The sequence below is a fragment of the Hipposideros armiger genome, unplaced genomic scaffold, assembly GCF_001890085.2.
Source record: "Hipposideros armiger isolate ML-2016 unplaced genomic scaffold, ASM189008v1 scaffold_122, whole genome shotgun sequence".
NCBI classification, from domain to species: Eukaryota; Metazoa; Chordata; class Mammalia; order Chiroptera; family Hipposideridae; genus Hipposideros; species Hipposideros armiger.
This window is the reverse complement of record NW_017731472.1, coordinates 3,746,650-3,763,937: the sequence shown is the minus strand read 5'-3', so window position 1 is coordinate 3,763,937 and position 17,288 is coordinate 3,746,650. Positions and strand designations below refer to the sequence as shown.

Genomic DNA, 17,288 nt, shown 5'->3' with positions numbered 1-17,288 from the left:
AGACAGAGAGAGAGAGAACTCGAGCAGTAGTCATAACTATATGGTTGTATTCAGGCAAAAAGCATTATAATAGATAAAAAGGGCACTTGATAATAGTAAAGGATGTAACTGATGATGTGATGAATAAATTGTCATGAAAAACATGGTACGAAAGTTATAGGAAACAGGAATAGACAGAAGTGCTTTAATAATAGAAAGTTTTAATTCTTATCTCTTTACTATTGACAGGGAAAGTAAAAAAAAAAGCAAGTGAAAATATGGACTGTCTAAATGACATAATCAATAAGATAGCTCTAATAGATTAATACCAAGCTATATACTCTGAAAACATTGTACTTGCAAGTGTCAGTGGAGCAGCCCCTAAAAACAAATACATAGTAAACTGCGAAGAAAACTGCAATAAAATCTCTCAAATAAAAATACTCAATATTTTCTGATGTCAATGCAATCACATCACAAATTAATAATAAAGATAGAAAGAAAAACTTCCTTACCTTCTGCAAATTACAGTTTTAAAATAATTGTTGAAATTGAAATTGCAGAATATTTAGAAAACCAACAATGGGTACCAAAATACACTGCAAGAAAGGACCATATGCTCAGAGAAGCTGATTCTAAAGTTTATATGGAAAAATAAAAGAGCAAGAATAGCCAGAAAAAGTCCTGAATCAGAGTAGCAATGAAAAGCATAAATGCTCCGCTGAACACATTTTATAAAGCTGAAGTGTCTGAAACACTCTGATACTGGGGCACAGATAGCTACATCAGTGGGACAGAAGACAAAATTCATTTCCCTTTGTGCATCACAGTAAAAACATTTGAAAACTACTCTTCTATATATGTCATATGTAAGTTTTCCATAAATTTACATATAAAACAGCTTTGGAAGAATATTCAAGAAGCTTTAACAGTTGTTGAGTGGCTAAGAGATAGAGGTGGTGAGGGATGTTATATTTCACAGTATTTTCTTGTATATCTTGAAGTTTGTACTGTTTATGGTATTGTTTCTTCAAAAATATAATTCATTTTTTTTCAAACCCAACATAGGATATGAGTAGGGTAAAACATGCTGAGAATGAGTAAGGAGTGATTTGCTTGGATCATTTCAATAAGGGCTCTGAACTACTTAACCGCCTACGAGGTCGGACAATTACATTCATGAACTTATCCTAGAAAAAGTGCTACATACCACATTGCTGAATATCACTACTCCCCTTGGGTACTATGAAGTACTTGAAGTACTCCCCTTGGGAAGCTATGCACCGACACCAGCGCCTAGTCCACCTTTCAAAGCAATTTTGGAACTCTTTTCTGGAATGGCCATCAGAGTTGTTGTAGCTCTTGATGTCCTGAATGTCACCAAAATGTCTTCCTTTCAATATTTCCTTTATCTTTGGGTAAAGAAAGAAGTCACTGGGGGCCAGATCAGGGAGTAGGGAGGGTGTTCCAATACAGTTTTTGTTTACTGGCTAAAAACTCCCTCACAGACAGTGCATTGTGAGTTGGTGCATTGTCGTGATGCAAGAGCTATGAATTGTTGGCCAAAAGTTCAGGTCGTCTAACTTTTTCATGAAGCCTTTTCAGCACTTCCAAATAGTAAGCTTGGTAACTGTTTGCCCAGTTGGTACAAATTCATAATGAATAATCCCTCTGATATTGAAAAAGGTTAGCAACATTGTTGCAACATGTTTGTGAACTTAATTGTCAGACCGCGTATGTGGGGAAACTCCCCAGAACCTAAACTGCTTCAGAGTGACTTCAGAGATTCATACCAGCGTAGACAGACACACTGACAGATTTTCATCACTTCCCAAGATTTTCCCTACTCTGTTCTTTCACTTCTTCATTCACTCTCCAGTGGGAGGCTAGAGGGTGGTTTGGATGGAGGGGCTTAACCATCAGCTCCATCAGCTAAAGTTGTTTTCCTGATAAAACCCAAGAAGCTGCCCTGTAAACATGCAATGCGTGTAACAGCAAGGTGCTTGTGGACACAGCTTTAAGCAAGTCCCCTAGGTTCCTCTTCTTGGTAGCTTCCTGCTCCAATCCCTTCCTATCTAAAACCTCTGGAGCCCCCACCTGTCTGCCTGTTTTCCACACTTCCGACAGCAAAGGGGTGTCCTCTTCTGCGAAAGCACTGCAGTTTATTGGTTAGCACGTGGAATGCTACAAGTGTATTTGACTTCAGTTTCAGATGGCAACGCAAACATGGGTGTGTTTATATTGTCCTTTACGAGTGTTCCCACTGGCAGAGCCTTTGATGAGTGGTAGAGTCAGTGGCTTAGCAGAATAAAATTCAGTCTTGAAGTTCTTTTTTCATCCTGCTCCCTGTGCAAAAAGGCTATGAAAGCTGAGGTTGGTGGCAGAGTCTTGAAAGCCAGGGTCATCATCAAACATTTGCTGAGAATCTACCAAGAACACAGGCCTGTGTTAGGTCAATATGCACACAGTTGTCCTGGGAAGGAAAGAGGGGTTCAGATATGTGGTCTCTCCTGGGAAAATGCCTTGCCTCCATGTCCCTGAATTGAAAATCTGAGCTAACGAGAATTCCGTGTCTACAAGTTGCCAGAGCAAGAGGATGTTTCTTAGGGAAGCAGGACTAAAATTCAACTTTTGGAGAATATCCCTAAAAGTCCAAGCTCCTGCATACTCAGTTTGTACCTTTTTGTCTTAAAAAAAGAAAGAAAGAAACAGAATTTTTAGCCACTGAAACTTTAGCTTGTTATAACCACCTATGAAAAAAAACCAACAAAACAACACTTCATTTTTAACTTCATTCTTAAAATGGGTTAAACATGGATAATAAATAGACAACTTCCTTAAATGAAAAAAAAATTACACCTGGATTTTTCCTTTAAATATATTTTGTTGATATTTCATTTCAGGTTCCGGTTGCAAAAGGTGCCGAGATAAGGAATCTGACACAGTTAATTTATTGTGCAGCAAGAAGGCTTTTCCTAAAAAATCATTTTGCTTAAGTCCCTTTCTTGCTCCCATCTAATGAGCTGCCCCCATCATCTGATTTCCCACAGCACGTTATTCTAAGCCCTTGCTGTCATTTGTTTCCGCCTCTGAATTTCCCCTCCATCAGCAGGATTCCTGTTTCTTTCCTTTGCCAACTAGCTGTGTCTAAGAGCAGTCACTCGAGTCTCGTGATCCCTTTGTCCTGGCCCCTTATAGGGTGTATCAGACAGAGTCAGGGTGACGGTGTCCTGTGACAGATGGACGTATGAAAAGAAAGCAGCAAATAAGCTTGACATTGAGAGTAAGCTGTGCCGAGCTCTGTTTTCCCTGTTACTTAGAAATGAAAAGCTAGTGGTGAGCAAGCACATTCTGTGCTCACATTGTTGCCACATGATTGAAGGAAGAAATATGCATCTTTCAAGATCAAAACTAAAAATTTGTCAAAGATACCATTGCATCAATTTTTTTTTCATTTTGATACTGAATTTATTTCAAAATTTCAAATAACACTAGAGGAAGACATATGACTTTTGTGGCTATCCAAAATGCCATTTTTGTGGCATTTTTTTTTTTAGTAACTTAAGGATTTTTAAGGCACTTGCCAGTTCTGAAAATCATATGATCTGTGAACATGTGCCCTTCCTCAGCTCAGAAAGCCATTTAGAGTAAACTGACTTATCTGTTCTCTAGGCTATGCTCCCTCCCTCTGCAGCCATGTCTTCCACCTAGAATATTCGTCTCTGACATTTCTGGCGAACCATGTGCCTCTTAGCTTCCCCACCCAAGAGAGATTATTCCATTTGGACTGGACCGTTTCATGCAGCCTGGGAGCCTCCTTATCTTTAAGGTACGGGGCAAAATACAGATGAGAGTAACCACGGTGGTAGGAGTAGTAACGGTAGTAAAAACAACAACAAATGCTTTTATGATAGTAATTGCAGCTCGCTTTTGTCGAACTCCTTTCATGTGCTAAGACTTCTATGTTCATTATGTTGCTGACTCTTCACCATAACCTAAGAGATGGATATTGCTATTAACTCAGTTTTCAGAAGAGGAAACTGAGGCTCTGGGAGGGTTATAAATCTTGTTGAAGATGGTGACTAGTGGAGCTAGGGTTCAAACCTCAGCTGTTGGACCTCCATGACCCACACTTTTACCACTATTCATAAATATTTACCTGTGTGCATTCATATTTTTATCTGTGTCCGTCTCATCTTTCTCGTGAAATTTCTGGAAGGCAGGTCATGTCTCTTTTCATTCTTTTATACCATGTCAGATTTCTGAAACCGTAAATGAGCATATAAATTTTTATTGGCATTACCTCTTAGGGGAAAAGAATTCTCAAGCAAGCTGTAACTCAGCTAGATATTTGAATTATTATAGAATGAATTTTCCCCAACAGCAGGGTACATACCACAGGCCATCTGGGTAGTGTCAAAGGTTTTGAAGATTTTGTTTTAACTTGTTCCTCTCTGTCATTTCCTGGCCATATTTCTGAGTACTTGAATTGGCCAATAGGGATTTTGAGTAGGAGAGATACAGACAGCTCTCTTAGAAGTTATGTTAATGGCTGATAAAAATTTTAGAATCATTTTCAACGTGATAAGCTCAGTAGCCTAGGACTGAGTTATTTTGGTACATTAAATTCAACTTGTTTTAATGGCCACTGGCCTCCTGCTTAATGCCAATCGAGGCAACAGATTAATTCCCCATAGATAGTGGCTTGCCATGTCTTGTTGCTTAATTCTGGGTTTTATGAAGAACCAAGATAGATAGTTATTGATTAAGCAAATTACTGCGCTGTGTCCTCTAAAGTCCTTGGGGTTAGTGTCTCAGTCTAACATCTCCAAAACTTTTTATGCAATCAAGTGATCAATGAATGTATGTGTGATGAGTCTGGTGTTAATTTTAGATGTTCTTAAAATTACAGTCTCAACAGTAGCTCAGTTATTAATTGATTTTTGGGTTGTATTATGACAGGGAAATATGCAAGAAGGGTGATTTTTAATAGTATAAATGTCTCTTAGATATTAAAGATAACAAGGATGCCACCAGTTGCCCACTCCTTTCTTTAAATCGAGATGCAACATGCCACTTTCTTTCTTACTCTCTATCTGGGTCAAGAAGAAGTTGTGACTCCTATTTATTCTTTGCTTCTCTTATTTCATTCAGAAAAATTTGACAATTTCTGGTTTTAGCTCGCTTCCTCAATCTTCTTCCAGTTTTGGAAGATGAATTCTGCCTGTCATCTTAGAATAAAGTGCCCAAAGGGAGGAGAGGCAGTGTGGGAGTTACCCATGGCTACTTCCTTTCTCTTGCATTAGGTGCTGACCCACCACTCATTGCTTTTTCTACTGTCCTGACTTTCTGTTACACAGGTCTGTTGGATAGCAAGTAAGTATATGAGCTCTGGAATCACACTCTAGGTGTGAATTCATTCTGTGACATTGGGCAAGATTTTCAATAAATTGGGACAGTAGCATCTACTTAGAAGGCTGACATAAGGATTCATGTAAATCACCTTGGATTTAGTCCTAGGTAGAGTGTCTAAGTCCTGGTTAGCGGTCCCTAGGTATTAGTTATGATCATGTTCTTTCAGAGGTTCTGGTTTCTTGGCCTACTATTTCTGCCTCTTCTGTTCTACATAACATGGTCACATTCATCTGCATACAATGCTGTTTTGATCTTATTAGTTGGTGAAAAAAATAATAAAACCTTCAGTGGCTTCCCGTGGCTATGCAATCAAATACAAATTTCTCATTATGGTATTCAAGGGCTTCTATAATGTCACCTGATCCTTTGGCCTTGACGGACGTCCCGGTTTTCTACTTAGGATGCTTTGAGCTGTCGCCACTAGTTTGACAAGCACCCTGGTGATTCTGATAAAGGCAGACTAGAGGACATTTTGGGCAATGTTGCTTTGGTGTTATCCAGCATGCTACACCTACTGTATGCATTGCATAGTTTATGTATAAATCTTATTTCTTTAAATGGTAATTACCTCAAGGGCAAGAACTTGGTCTTTGTATCTGTGCAGAAAAGAGTTAACATAGCAGGCCTGCTGAAGCTGCTACCCTTAGAAAGGCTAGCTTACAAGGTTGACCCTTGGCTGACATCTAGGAATTTGGTTCTCAGAACGCTTTTAGTCAACAGTTAACTGATAAGTGTGGCTCATTGTGCCTAGAGTTTTGTACAAACAATACAGTTTATTCTTAACTCTTGCTTCCCTTCTGGCAGTTTGGAATTTTTTTATGTTCTAGGTAGAGAGTGCCTACATGACCAACCCCCAATAAAATCCCCGGGCACTGAGGGAGCCTCTAAGGAGCTTCCCTAGGCTGATTCATCGCACACATGTTGCTGCATTTTTGTTGCTGGAGGACATGTTCTCTGTGCGATCTCTCACAGCAGGAAGAGAGCATAAGGAAGTCTATATATGGAACCCTCTAGACTGCTCCCTGTGTCTCTTCCCCTTATGATCTGGCTGTGTATCCTTACTGTATTGCTGTGAGAACTCTTGGCTGTAAGTACAATTATTAACTGAGTTCTGTGAGTTCTTCTAGTAAGTGTCCAAATGTAGGGGTGGTCTTGGGTACCGCTGACACAGTAGTCTTTCAAAACAATTCTTATAGTAAGATGCTCAATAAATATTTTGTGATTGAGGGTCACAAGTCTCTTAAACATTGTGGATATTTAAAAGTTTTAAGCACTTTCTTTTCTTGGTACTATTTCCTATTTATTTTGGCACCTTTAAATATTATCTATATATGTGCAGGCCATCATTTGTAATGTAGGGTTGTTTTGAGGTATCTTCTTTCACTGCTTACAAAGGATGGCTCTGGTTTTGCTTATTCATTTTTTTCCCATCTCAAAGTTTCAAGGAAGGTTTGAGATTGCCAGACCAGTTCTTTTGGGCTTTTGTGATGCAGAATCAAGGGAAAAGAAGGAATAAAAGGACTGAAGTTTGAGGACTACGTCTGGGAGAGGGGTTTTGGTGGGAGGATCTAAAGAAGAGAGGAGCATGGAAAGAGCTTGAGTGATATGAAGTAATCGTATGTAAAAAAGAGAGCTTTATGAATTGTTGCTATGGACTAAGATCCTTTATCACAGCGTTTGAGAATTGGAAAAAGAGAATTTGTTGTTTTGAAATGACTTCTTGGTTGCTGAGTTATTTTTCTTTGATAATGACTCACACCTAAGACCAGAACATTGGTTCACAGTTCAGGTCTTAAGTTTTTTATTGATTTTACTTGAGAACAGGAACCATATCATTTGTAGTTCTAAATTTAGCATGTGTAAATCCTCAGTAAGTTCTGGATGATACTGTCCAATTGCTTCATTCCCAAGCATTCACTGAATACCTTCGATGTGCCAGGTACCAGGTGCGGAGATACAGCAATGAACAGAAAATCGTCCTTGCCCACATCCCGGAGGGGAGGCTGACTTGCACATGTGCATTTCCAATTCTCTGTGGTAAATGCAGTGTCACCGGGTGGGAGCCCAGGGTAGAGCATCTCTCATCCCTGCCAGAGCATTGCTCTCAACTTGGCTCCACAGTGCACAGGAAAGCACAAAGTTCTTACCTAATTTAAGTACCAATTAGAAGAGTTTGAAGAGAAGGTACATGGCATGTGTAATGGGGAAGTAAGTCTCTAACAGAAGGGCATCCAGCTATCTTTCTGGAGCCAATGCAAGGTGTCTTTGCAGCAGAATTTTCCAAGTTCCAAGGTTTTGACCTTAGCTTTTCAGATCCAGAAATTTAATTTTGTGAGTCTACTGAGAGGCCATCTTCTTCTTAGGTGAGGACTCATAGTAAGCAGCTCATGAGACTGATGTATCAGTGAGAGTGACATTAATTTGTGATGACAAAGACAATTGTCCCAGGAACCAAAGTATTCATCAGCTTGACAATTATATTTTATTCCAACAGATAGGCCTCATAGCAAATCAGTCAGTAACCAGGATTGATGAGCATAGAATCAGAGCTGGAGGAGTCCATTCAATGACCTGTATGCCTTCTGCCAGGGTAAAGTGGGACAATTCCCTTCTATCTTAGGATGAGCCTTGGCCAAGAAATGTTAAACTCAGAATCTGCTGGCCAGGATTCCGTTCCACCTGGAGAGAGCATGGGCAAGCACTGTCCAGCTTTGCCTCTCTGGTCTCACTTTCCTGGGATTATATGAGTGATGGCCATTCTTCGTACTGAGTTGTTTTCTTAGTGAGATGTTTTTAACTGCATTATAAATAAGGCAAGTTCTTATCTAGGAGCTATTGACTCTCCTCTCTTCAAGGCGAAAAAGCATATGGCTATCCTGATTATTAAGTTCTAAATTGTCTGAATTAGGAAACTTGGAAGGGGATCTAGTTTGCATTTTGGGGGATTTGGCAGAGGAGGGGCACCTCAAGTAGCCATCAGGCACACGCTGGTGGAGGAGCCCAGAGATGCACACCCCACATTTCATGGCCTTGAATTTCACTGGTTTGTTTATCTGGTGGTCCTGGTGAAGCACATATAATTTATTTCTCTTATTGTCTAATTAGCAATTTCAGTTGCTGGTTTTTACCTTCCTTTGGTTGCTGCATATTAGATTTCCCTAGACTTAGTTAACGTTAATAATTTTTGCAAATATATTGGCACTAACATAGAAAGGCCATCCATGAACAGAGAAGGCCACACAATGGTTAGAATCATAATTCATAAACTGCTTATGACTTTTAATTTTATACTTAACACTTACACAGAGTAAGTGATTTTCCCAAGAATACACTCTTACATGGTGGTAGAAGTGCCACGATTTTGCAATTCATACTGTTTTACATGTATCTTATTATTCTATTGGTGTTATGTGCCAATCTCCCTGATGGAGAATGTATATTTATTGAGTACAGGCCTTTGTGTCTTTATTTATATACCTTTATTGCCTAACATATTATCTAGTGATGAAAAAAGATTTGTTGAATAAATGATTGGATGATAATAAAAAAGAAAAACCTTGGCTTTCTTCTTGGGTTCTCATGAGATGTTTCTCCCATTATATCACATACAAAAAATAAAGAGCAAATTCATTATTTATTCAGCACATGTTATGCTTGAAGCAGTCTTCCAGGTGCTGTATTGAACAAAGATGATAAAGACAAAGTGCTGTCCTAAAGGCACAGAGACCATAATATAAAGCATCCAAATGACTGTAATGCAATATGGAATTAACGTGCCCTAAAGGAGATGCAAATGCACGACTAAAGCAAATCAGGAGGGACCGATCGCACAGTGTGGGAGAATGAGAGAAGGCTTCATGGAGGAGGTGACTTGAGCTGAACCTTGGAGGAGCATTTGAATTTTGGAGATAATAATGAGCTGATAGAGTGGGAGGGCAGGTGGGCAAAGGGAACAATAGGAAATAGGAAGGAGAATCATTTTTGGAGAACTGTGAGGAGTCTCTCTTAGGTGTGGTATGTGAGGTGAAGTGTACATAGGTGGAGGAGAAGTGGAGGAGAATGGACCAAGGCAAGTGTAGAAAAGTTTGTTCCCAGGCAGCTTTGCCTGTTCAAGCTCAGGGACTTGCACTTGGTTCATCAACCTCTATGTTTTTCAAAGATGAGAGTGTGACAAAATAGGTTATTCGGCAGCTGGAGGTGGGCTGGTTTTGAGGGGCAGGAGAATGAAGCAGTTGGAGGTGATTGCAGTAGTTCAGGAATAAGGTAGGGAGCAAGTCAACCACGGGGTGGCAGCAGAGATGAAAAGGAAGGGGCAGTGTGACAGCCTTGGCAAATGACATGACGTGGGAAATGCAAGAGGGAGAGGAGCAGAAGGTGGAGATGCCATTGATAGCATGCATTTTGTAATTACCGCAACTTATTAAAAATTTCTATATAAACACGATCTCTTCATTAGACTATGAGCTCCCAGAGGACAGGGCCCATGTAATCTTCACCTACGGAAATGAACATGGCAGAAGCTTAGTAAATGCTTGCTGGGAAGTGAATGGAAGTCAGGAGATTTGGCTTGGTAATGGCAGCTGGGGCATTGCTGTAAATGACACGTTTGTCTGGGGACATCCTGGAATTTGGAGATGTGGTCTATTCTTCTGATGCAGTTTCTAGGACTGGTTTACAGAAAGAACTGGAGAACACTTACATGCTGACGTAGAAGTGAAGGCAAAATAAAGAGTAGAAAGATGGTATACTTGAGTAGAGAGACATAGCTGCTCCTTTTAAGATGTCAGGAGAGAGGGGAGAGAAAACACAGCATGGCATTCATGCGAGGAGGCTGGAATCCGGAGTGAACCCTGGATGGAAGGGGAAGATGGGGTAGACACGTGGGCCGTTCGCTAGTGAAAGCTGGGGGGAGGGGAAACCGCCTAAATGGGCGGTGGCAGAACGAGGCACTGAGTGTGCAGGCTCTGGATCAGACCGCTGGAGTGCAGACGCTGGTTCTCCTACTGAGTCACTCTGTGGTTTCAGTGATTTAACTTTCTCTTGCCTCAATTTCCTTTTCTGTAAGACGAGGATAATGATACCTGTGTAAACACATGTACAGCATCCAGAACAGAGCTTGGGATGTAGTTAGCACTCCATAAGCACGGATTACTCTCTTATTGAAACCCACTTTGTATGTGCTGTTCCATTTCATCCTTAATCACTGTGTGGGTAGGTGTTATTATCTTCTTGCCACAAATGAGAAAACAAGTGCAGAGAGGTTTCCTAACTTACTCAGATTCACACAGCCACAGTGATAAAGCTTACCTAGGATAGGTTCTTACCCAGTATACCTGGCACCCAAGCTCAGGCACTTTCTATTGTAACACCCTGCCTAATTTAGGTAGGTATGGCGAGACTACTTGTGAGCAATTTAGATTTGATCGATATTAGGAGGCTGTGGCAGCCCTTTTAACAGGGGGATAATGTGAACCATCAATATGTTGGGAAGATTCATCTGTCAGTCTTGTGAAAGAGAGCAGGCAGGGAGACTGGGGTGCTAAGGAGTCATCAGAGATGGCTGAGGAAATGGCACAGTGTGGCAAACCAGAGTGGAGCTGTGGCAGGAGAGCTAGCAGAATTCATGCTTGATGCAACTGAGATGCAACTGAGGGTCTATGACAGAAGCTGACGGAAGAGACACCTATGGGGTGGAGCTTGGCATTTCAACTTGAATGTTTCAAACACTGGACTCTAAGAAAATATTGATACCGTTAATGGTAATGAGGAAATTGAGAGGGAAGTCACTTCAGTATTCTCCCTTCAAGAAAAGTGCCTTTAGAGGAACTAGCTCAGAGAATATTGTCTCAGCTTCAAAATGGGGCACTTGGTTATTTTTAGTGGCAGCTTGTTTCTGATGGGAACACCCTGGATAGCCTTTAATTTACTTCACTTGTCAGTCCAGCTCTGCTTTCCTTTTTCATTTAGGAAGGAGGCTGATGGATTGCTCCTTTCTTTCCTGGAGTAGGCTGTTTTCTGTACACAGTTGACAAATCGACATGTGACCTCTTTTCAAAACTGAGGTTTATACCTTACCATAGCGCTCATCCATAACAAGTGCAGTGATTTGCTTTTGGGGAATTAGGAAAATCGGTTCTGTTAACTTCCTGTTTTCTATTTTGGGCCTCTGTGCAGAACTTCCCATTCGAGTGGGGCCAAGCAGAAAACACAAAGCTGGAATTTTCTCCTGAAGTTGATCTGCCAAGGGAATAAGTAAGTTCACGGTCTGAGGTGTTTGTCTCATCCCATCCTCAAAGTTTGTCCTTCAGCTGCTCTTGTCTTTGTACTCCAGGGAATGAAATGAGGAAAGCATGCTGGTCTTTTCCTGCAGGTCAGACCTAGAGCTCTGGTGCAATGCTCCAGGTCCTCAGGGGTTCAAAACATGCTGCTCAGACTGAGCTCTTGATCACTTGGGAGATTACAGTAACTTCTCCCTTTGATAGTGCCTAAGAATATTCTATTTTGAATCATCTGCTTTAGGTTTCTGGTCTCAACATTTTATTTTACCTGCTTGTGTGCAAGGGTGAGGGAAGCAGATCTTTTTAGTCTTTCTTTTTCCCTCCCTTCTTTTCCTCTTTCTCTGCTTATCATTTAAAATATGTTCACTTTCACAATCTCATTTGCTTTCTTCACAGCACCAAGTGAGGTGAATGTTACAATCCCCATTTTACAGAAGGTGAAACTGAGGTTTCAGTGAACTTTAGTGACTTGGCTGGTCTCTCAGTTGATAATCACCCTGAGAAGGAATCCCCGGTCTTCTATCTTCAGATCGTTTATGTTTTCTTTTCCCCGAATCCACGTTGCTTTTCTGGTGGAAGTTGCAGTGGACAAGGTGCTGAATGGAAGGAGAGGAAACAGTAGCTGGGCTGGGAAGCCTGATCAGGTTTCATCCACCATAGAATTGTGGACACTGATTAATAAAATACCAAATGTTAATTAAATGCATTGCGGTGTAATCCTCCAAGCGTATAGGGTTTGGGGTCTTTTTTGTGTGTGTCACAGGCTTGAGGATGATGTGACCGAGGGGGAGTACTTTACTGCGTGCCAGGAGAATAATTAAGAAAGTCAGGTGAGGGCCTTGTGGTAGCTGACGTCTTGAACTCTGGTGATACGGGTTTTTCTGTTGGCAGTTGAGCTGGGGGGTGATAGAAAAAAGACACTTTCATGTCCCCTGCTCCCTATAGCTTGGCAAGGCAAATGGGGAGTGGGGAATCAGTGAGTTGGGGTCAATGAGGAGTATCTGGACTTTAACACCGAATCAGTCCTAGAGGTAGGAGATGGGATTGGAATTAGCAGCTGCTTAGAAGAAGCTGGTAAGGGAGCTTTGCTTCTTAGGAACCAGTGAGAATTGGGACGAGGACAGTGAGCAAGGCCCATGGAGGGCTTGGCTGCGGGTCTTGCCTGGCACGTCTGTGGAATGACTCCACTCTGCCAGGGCCCCAGGAGGGTCCCTTGGATTTTGGAGGAGTCCTTAGGACTATACATGTGGCCAAGTTGTCCTGATGACAGTAAACTCCAAGGAGCCTTCTGTGCCACGGCCTCAGGCCCTGATGGTCTGTGAACAGTACCCAAACCAGGAGGTCCTCTCGCTTCCTGAATCAAGCCCTCCCTTCCTCAGCCCCAAAGCAGAAGTGGCTGGCTCAGAGCCACTGCCCACATTGCTGTAAGACCTGACTGTTCTCTTTATGGGCTCACAAACGACAGGGAGTATATGAGGGGAAATCAAATATTATGGCAAGGAGGGGCTGGCAAATATGGGCACGGCCAGCAGAAGTCTCTCACTGGAACAAGATACTGAGAGAGGAGGATTTTGATTTGGGAAGGCATCTCAGAAGTCTCCGTCCTAAAGCAAAAGATTAAATAAAGAAAAAATATACCCAGGCTCGAACATAGTTCAGGGGTGGGGTGAATATTCCATGGAACTGGTCACAGGTTGGCAGAAATGGGTTGGGGTGAGACCAGAGGGGGCCTTGAGGTAGAAAAACAAAGGAAGTGATGAGAAATATAGTCTTGCAGCTGACCAGAGGCTGACGGCATAGCACAGTCCCCCCAGAGAGGGCTTCTATCTCTGCACATTACACCCAAACAGCCAAGCAATACGTTCTTAAGGAGCCTGTGGCAGAATTTTGAAAATGGAATTCTGTTTTGAAGACATTACAGAATATCACTGCTTAAAAGAGACTCACAGGCATTATGTTTGAAAAGCAAAGACTCATTTTAGGGAGCAGACACTCAACAGTTGGTGTCGGATCTCTGAATTGGAACACATTTGCTCAGAGTAGGAGTCAGCACTGCACCCTTTCACTGGGAGGGTAAAGTTTTCCTCTTACATATATGGCATGCAAAGTTCTTCACTGAGCATGGTAATTAATTATTTCCCAGCTATTTGTACTTTTCCTGGACTGAAAGTTGGGGGAAACCATTTCACATAACAGAATTTAAACAACTTGAAAAAGTTTTGTTTTTTTTTTAAGGAACTGTGCTTTTTCAAGAAAATGCCTAATCCCTTCTCCAACAGCACTTTTGGAGACAGTTACCAAAGGACAAACCTATCAACAGAGACACTCAGCCTCTAAGTCTGGCTTTTGAAAAGTGAACATTTATTTTTTTCTAAACAGGACGCTGTGAACTCCGTCATGTACACTATGAAAATAATTGGTGTGTTAGTACGCCTTGTGCCAGATTTCATGCTTGTTGAAAGGTGATTGGATTCAAACCAGCATATTTAAAGGTCAACCGGTTGTTCTTAAATGGTGCAGAATTTTAACTCTTTCATTATCATGGATTTTAGCCAAATGGCCATTTTAGGAAGGAGAGATTACATACTGTGTTTTAACTTTCTGTCTTTTTTCTCCTTAAATTTTAAAAAAGTTCCTAGGGTTTTGTTATGGATGAAAAGGGTCTGAGAAATGAGTTCTCAGCTGGCATTTGGAAATGGGTGGGAGCCGAGACTTAGGTCTTTTTAAACTACTAGATTTAGGTCAGGGCTCTAATGGGACAGTGCACATCACACAAGCAATGTCTAAATGTCAGGCTGAAACTTCTTCCTCTTTTTAATAAGTACTTCAAATTTGCTAGTAAGAGCTGGTAGGAGCAAATTGTCTCCTTGTCGTCCTAACTTTGAGAGATTTTTTTCTCAGTTCCTTGAAAAGCTCAGTGGAGGAACCACTGTCTAATCAATACTTAGCTTAGCTGTTTGATGTTTGTTTCGTTTCTGAAGTGGGTATTTCACTGGATTTGAGAGATAATGTCTTTTTGCCCTCAGTGATTTTGGATGCATGTGTTAAATGTTTTATTTTGTTGATCTTCAAAATACCTTTTGTCTAAAAAATAGCCTTTTGGGGGCTGGCCGAGTGGCTCAGTTGGTTAAGAGCTCGCTCAAGAGTGTGAGCTCTGAGCAACAGCGGTTCGAGTCCAGCCTGAGCTGAGCAGCCGCTGAGCTGCCAACAGGTAGCAGGATGGCTCAGCTATAAATAAATAAATAATAAATAAATAAATAAATAGCCTTTTTGCTGGGTTTCCCAAAATAATGTAGGGGACTGACCTGTCTCAAATACATAGGGTGCATTTTAGTCATCAGACGCTAAGGCTCCTTGCTTTTTGGTTTAGTGTCCTGGTGAGTCCCTAGAAACTTTTCAACATTTTATTATGAGAATTCTAGTTTGGAAGTGACAAAAGCAATATCTTTCTTAAGAAAAAACCTCTGAGATTGATATTGGCGATTTCCACAAATGCCATAGAAAAGTTAACAGGTAAAGGCAGTTGGAATCCAAGCATCTACCTGCTTCGACTGTGTATAAAATCTTGTAGTTCTAACTAACGGCAAACTAAAGGTACCCTAAAAAACCACAGAGTCACACTTTGTCAAGCAGATAATGGAATAGTCTTCTTTCTTCATAGTTTGCTTTTAGTTCTTGTCTTTCTATATTCTCCACACCATTTCAGCTGTGAGACTGTATGCTACTTGCTTAAAAACTCTATGCTTCATTTGCCTTATCTGCAAAATGGGGATAACATTGCCTCCCTCAGTGTTACTGTGAAAATTAAATGAGTTAATTCATGTAGTGATGCTTGGAACAATGCCTGGCACAAAATCTATCTCCTATGGGTTCTGTTTCTCTGGAGAATCCTGACTAATACAATAAGCATTTATTGAGTCTAACAAAGTAGCGCTCCGCCTTCTTGTTTCAGCTCTCATACTCTAAACACATGTCCTTTTCTTGGTATATTTAGTACTGCAATTTTTGCATTTCTGAGCTTTTTGCTTGTGATTTCACTGTGTAAAATGGCCCCCCAGTGTAGCACTGACGTGTTGTCTGGTGTTCCTAAGCACAAGAAGGCTATAAAGTGCCTTAAGGACAAAACACATGTGTTAGATAAGCTCGGTTCAGGCAGGGGTTACAGAGCTTTTGGCCGTGAGTTCAATGCTAATGAATTGACGGTATATTAAGTAAAATGTCTTTAGACAGAAACACACATAAAGCAAGGTTATGTATCATTTGGTTGACAAAAATGTTGTGATCAGAGGCTCACAGGAACCTACCCTATATTTCCCCAGGAGCCACGGTTCAGTATTCACGAATTCAGTGTTCTCAGTGACTGAGTAGAACATAACGACTGTGAATACCGAAAATCGAATGTATAAATGTTTTGTTTAAGCTGAAAAGACAGCTAATGACTGTACATATTTAGACATTTTGTAAAATTATAGTCAACCCAAACAAAACAAAACTACTTTTATTTAATTTTGGAAGGTACTCTCTTCTTTTGTTTAGGTTGGTTTATTTTAGCAGACATTTGCTGGTGAACATGTCAAGCAAATCAGGCGCACTTGAGTTAGACACAGTTTGCACCCTGAAGGAGCTTCCCATCTGCCCTGGGAGGCCATGAGATAAATGCAATCAACAGTATTGACATTAATCCATACTCGTATTCCTGGAGCAGGTGACAAATAGAGACAGAGAAGGCCTTGGATCTTCCCGACTACATCAAGAAGTGCAGCCTGGGTACAGAAAATAACCATGGAATGTCCACAGAGCTGTTATCTACAACATGTCAGCAAAGGTTAGCATTGTGTTAGAGCGCCAAGGTTTTACAGATGGAAGGGATATTAGGTGCCCATGTGAGATAAGGACCCAAGTATGGGTAGACATAGAGCTAGAACCAGAAACCAAGTCCCATGGCTCAAGTTGAGTCCTCTCCCACGAAACCATCTATGCTCTATGTGTTTAAATTAATTATGGGGGCTTGGGCTTACAAATGAGCGCATGTTCCAGAATTCCACTTAGCTCTGATGTTTAGAAATCAGTCTGAGGTCGTTCAAGGATGAGCTCCAAGAGGTTCATTGATTTCATCTGATTCTCAAAGGAGTTCATAATTCTAAAATGTATCAGTAGTCTGTGCATATTCAGAAGCTGACTTTGTAAATTAAATAGTAAACTGGATAGTTGACTATCGTGCCTTTGACATTGTGTTTTGCACCTCTATCGATTTAGTAGATGATTTTTTTTTTTTTTAAGAAAATGCTCATTATTGGTTAGGGTATGGTAAAACAAACCTACGTGTACAATCAGTGGCAGTATAAATCAGTAAAAAATTTCTAAAAAAGACATTTGGCACCTTTTGAACCAGGTACCAAATTTGCCCTTCATGAATCTATTCTAATGAAGTAATTAGAAACTTTGACAAAAAATTATGTATGAAAATATTTACAGCATTATTGCTCAGAATATGAAACTAAGCATCAAAGTGAATGTCTTAAAGTTGTTGTTTTAAAAATGATTTAACATAATGAAAAACTCTATGGTAAGACACCATGTGAAACAAAAATTACAACATATATAGTGTAATCATTA

The 17,288-nt window shown here is 40.7% G+C and overlaps 1 long non-coding RNA gene across 1 annotated transcript in view; it reads right to left on the bottom strand.

The window, feature by feature from the left end:
* LOC109385704 (uncharacterized) overlaps nucleotides 1-4,446 on the bottom strand; it is a 14,662-nt gene extending 10,216 nt beyond the window's left edge. Inside the window, exons 1-2 of the long non-coding RNA XR_002124674.1 lie at nucleotides 4,376-4,446; nucleotides 4,139-4,241 (exon numbers count right to left, since the gene is read on the bottom strand). This is a non-coding gene — a long non-coding RNA (uncharacterized LOC109385704). The remainder of the gene's footprint in view (nucleotides 1-4,138; nucleotides 4,242-4,375) is intronic.
* Between the last annotated feature and the right edge of the window lie 12,842 nt (nucleotides 4,447-17,288).